Raw genomic sequence first — 4,919 nt, 5'->3', positions numbered from 1 at the left:
CCCAGTACGCCGGCCGGGGGCCGGGACAGAGACCGGCTGGAGGGCGGGCCAGCAACTTTCCCGTCCGGCTGGTAGTGCCGAGGTTACACAACAGAGCGCAGGACACTGTCGCCGACAACTTTCCGACTGCGCTTTCCCGAGGGTCCACGGGTCCGCGCTGCAGAGCGTGCCCGGGGGTAGCGAGCTCGAGCCCAACTCGCTCTGCGGCGCTCGGCGTGGGAAGGGTGCTCCTCAGCCTCCTTCCCCAAAGATCAACTTCGTTCGGGCATCTTCCTCCTTCCTACCTTGGAACCAAGCAGCTCGGCTTTGGGGCGCCAGGGGCTTCCTCCGTTCCCCCCTCCCTGCGCTCAGTTTTTGGGGGCCATCTGAACTCGCATGGCCGCAAACCCGTGCGCTTCTGGATCGCGTTCGGTTCGGCGTCAGTTCAGCTCAGTGTCCTTCCAGCAGCCGTGCTAGGTCCAGAGTGTACCCGGCAGGCGGGAGGAACAGGCTCCCCGCGAGGGTGGGCGGAGTTTGGGCACCCTGGCGGGTCGGCGCTCGGCTGGGAGGCATGGGGCGTGCCTCCGCCGAGCCCGCCCGCGCTCTATTGCGAGCCGCCGGGAACCAGAGGCGTCTTCTGGGAAGCAGGTCGCCCTGGCCAGGTGTGCTCAGCTTCTGCCCAGACGCTGCTACCGGAGTCGGTGGCGAGGACTAGGGGTGCGCTCAGAGGTGGCTGTTGGCGTGCGATTGGCCCGAGAGCGTTCCTTCGCTCTTCCGCTCTTCCGCTGGCTATCTCGGCAAAGTGAAGTTGCTGACACACAGGAAACCCTCTGACCGCTCACACACAGCCTCTGCCTGCAAGCCGACTGCTGGGTGGTAAAAAGGCTCAGGGCCCCCAGGAATCTCGCCGGGTGTTCTCAGCCAGCAGCCCCCAGCAGGGCACGCCCTGGCGTTGCAGAGTGCCTGGCTTGGCTGGGACCGGATTCCTGGCACATGCAGGAACCTGCTACTGCAGAAGGGCACAAGCCTCCGAAGTAATGAGGGCTGGGAGCGGAGTGGAGCAGGTCTTCACTCTTTGATTCCTCGTCATGTTGGCTTATTATTGTTATTATTCACTGCTTTTACTTAATTACCCAAATGTTCCTAAGCCGACGTCAATAATAACATCAACGTGAGAGTTTCTAAAAGTATCTTTTTAAAAATATTAGTCAATACTGCACGTTGCTTCAGCGTAATTTGACTTGATAGATACGTAACACCTGCTAAACAAACGTTCTCCTGTGTAGGACGTTCAATTACAGATCAGGGGCTGCAATGAAAAAATAATGCAAAATCAATCCTTTCGAAAATGATAGGAGTATCAAATACAGCTTAATATAAATAAATGTGGCAGAATATAATGCCAAAGTGAGTAAGATACGGTTTGAGGGTTTTATTACCAATCCTATTTTTTAAAGTTCAAGTGGTTAATTAACATTACTTCTGGTTAGTATTTTTGGAGGACCCAGCAAGTGGCCTGGTAGTGGAGGCGCAGGCTCCCACATCGTTAACCGGTGTCCAAGTCCTGGATGCACTGTCCTGAAAGACCCAGGGTGCAAATGTATGAGTGCCCAAAATCCAGGAATGAGAATGGAGCAGACGGAATTGCAGTGTGACTTTCTGTCTCTCCCGACGAGCTCATGCACTCTGTAGCAAAAATCTCTTAAAATATATATATAAATTGGAGACCTCCTAATTACTACAGTATTGAAAAACTTGTTTTCTTGTCAATATATCAACTTTTTAAAAAAATGTACTTCAAAAATATATTTGCATAAGTTTAATTGAAAGCTAAATGAGCTTTTAATTATTCAGGACCATGTTTAAATAGGCCCACACAGGAATGTAGCACTTCTGAACAATATATTAATTAATAATATGTAATATGTGAATATTTTTTACTTAATTTTTTTGCCATAGGGTGCATGTGAGGGAAAGTGAGAAATCAAAATCACCCTCCAAAGGAGATGGCCACACTGAAATCCCTCTTCTCTCCATTATCCTCCTGGACACACATGCACACAAGCCTGGAGTGATTTTCAAGCCACCAGGTCCAGAACTCCCTGTAGGAGTCCAGCACCTTAACCACTATGCCACCTGCTATACCAGCATGTGAAAGAAACATTAACAAAATTTCTCTTAGAGGGAAAAATATCCAAGAAGAAAATGTCTGTAAAAGGTATACCATGAAGATTTCTTTCTAGTTTCAAATGTTGTATGATAATATTCCCTTTAAAAAGACCCAAAGGAAAACCATGATCTTTTGGCTTTGATACTTCAAAGAAAATACCTCACAAAATTCAGATGATCCTTTAGAACAACTGTCCCCAACCTTCATGGCACCAGGGATCTGTTTTATGGAGGACAGTTCCTACATGGGTTGGGGCAAAGGGGGTGGGGTTGGTCCTCGGATAACCAGGTGCCCCACATCCACCATGCACCCCATTTTCACCACAAACACATTGCCATATTCAATGAAACATCCACAATAATGGAGTTCATAGTTCCATGAGAATCCAATGCTGCAGCTGATCCAACAGGAGGTGGAGCCTAGATGGCACCGTGAAGGACAGGAAGTGGCTGCAGACACAGATGAAGCTGCACTTGCTTGCCTGCTACTCACCCTCCACTGCAGCCCGGCCAACTATCTCCTGTCCTCCTGGTCTCCACCAGGCCACAGAGGGCACTGGTCTGTGCCTACAAACTGGGGACCTTTGCTTCAGTGGAATACTATGTGGGCCGTATCCATGCGCATGGGATGAATTCACTGGTGTTCTCAGTGTGGTCCAATGAACAACACAAAAATAAATGGTGAAACTAAAGCAAACAACTCAGGTAAAGGACATAATGTCACTGCATGAAAACAGTTCTAATTGAAATGAACGCTGTAGGCTTCTGCTTTCTCATCTATAAAATGAGGGCACTGGATTTTATTATGTTTCCCTCCAATCTCCATATTATATGATTTTATAATTCTGAACCTTAACACGTGATTTTTTATATTATTTGATGAGGGTGGTACTAGCTGGGAAGACACTATGAAGAGAGGAGATAGCTGAGAATACCATTAAAAGTTCTATGGGTACTCAATAGGTCTTCACTCCTCACTCCTTTGCATTTTTCATTTGCAACCTAAGCAATTTGTAACCTCACTCAGAAGTCTGTTGGAAATGCATTAACTCATAATGTGAGTGTTTTGAAATGTATACTTAGTCCAAATACCATTAAGTACTCTCAGAGAATTCGGAGAAGGTAATTATCCTAAGGGTACTACAGACAGACTTCTTTCTTTCTTTTTTGCATGGCTATAGGGCACATGCCCTCACTAGAAAGACAGAGAGAGACAGAAAGCAAGAAATCGCCTCCCAGGGGGGATGGCCATGCCACAATCCGTTCTTCATTCTCTCAGGATCTTGGGCACACACGTACACGCGCCCAGTGTGAATTTAAGCCACCAGGTCCGGGCTTGCGGTCAACTACATACAAGTCCAGTGACATAGCCATTATGCCATGTGCTGGTCCCAACTTCCTTCTTTTTAAATGATGTTTAAAAAAGTACATTTGGGGGGCCAGCAGGTGGAGTGTTGGTTAAGGCGCTGGACTCCCACATGACGAACCACAGTTCGAGACCACTGTTTGAGTCCTGGCAGCTTACTTTGTCACTTTTCCCCTCCTCTTCTCTCCCTGCACCCCATCTCTCCTTGGTCAAATTAAAATAATAATAAATCTTCAATCAATCAATAAATATATATATATCACTCACCAGAGAGAGGGAGAAGGAAAGTAAGAAATCACCTCCCCAGAGGGTGGCCATATCAAAATCCTATTTCTCCAATCTCCTTTCAGGATTTTGGGTATGTATGCTCATGTGTTCAGTGTGTAAACAAGTAAATTTTGTAAGCTCTGCTTTTACATTCAGCATATTAACCTATGCATTACATTTGTTTAAGTTTTAAATCAAAATTACATCTTGTGAGAATATACTACATATATTTGGTAATCATTGCTTGATAACTTTTTAAACAATGTCCCACAGGGGGCATATACTCATCAGAGAGAGAAAGAGAAGGAAAAAGCACCCCCTCCAATGGGCCGGGGCCATACCACAACCCCTTCTCCTTTTCTCCATCCTGTCAAGATTTGGGGCAGTCATGCACTCACACCCAGTGCACCTCTCAAGCCACTGACTGGACCAGAACACCAACAGCACAGTGGGCCCTGTGGTCATCTGGGACCCCTCCAGCCCAGGGGTCTAACCTTGTTGATAACTTTCTATTTGTAAAACATTGAAGTAGATTTAATGAAAAGTAAAATATATATATATATATATCATCTAACAACCAAGAAAATAAAAGTATTCACGTTCAAATACCAGTTTTAGGTATCTTGACGCTTTGGGGAAAAAAAGAAAATGCTCCCTGTCTTTGAGTAATTTGCCACAAGCATTCTGTGTTTTGTATTTGAGAAACGATGCCAGCTCCTGACTTTAAGAAATTTATGATTTATTGATAGTTGAAAAATGTAAAGAACTAGCAGATCTAACTATAATAACATGGCAATGGCAGTAATAATAGGCCTTTCCTATACACTCAGCACTGTGCCTCCTGGAAAAGCACTATCTTCTCGAATCTTTTAAAATATTTATCGTAGGATAATAGTTGACCATTGTATCCTCATTTTATAAGTGATAACACTAAGGCAGGACTATGGAGCTGGAAACCACATGCCAGCCATGATTCGAATCCCCAGCCCAGTCAGCCTGAAAATAAGCCAGGCGAGTTCATGTGTGCCCAGGATGCTGGTGTACAGAATGACAGGAAGAGGAGAATTAAGGTGTGACTGTGCCCTGTGCGGGGGTTCCTCCTTCCATCTCCCTTTGTGTGTGTGTGTGTGCATGCGCT

The sequence above is a fragment of the Tupaia chinensis genome, unplaced genomic scaffold (genome assembly GCF_000334495.1).
Source record: "Tupaia chinensis unplaced genomic scaffold, TupChi_1.0 Scaffold000272_1, whole genome shotgun sequence".
NCBI lineage: Eukaryota > Metazoa > Chordata > Mammalia > Scandentia > Tupaiidae > Tupaia > Tupaia belangeri.
Note: the sequence above shows the minus strand (reverse complement) of the source record.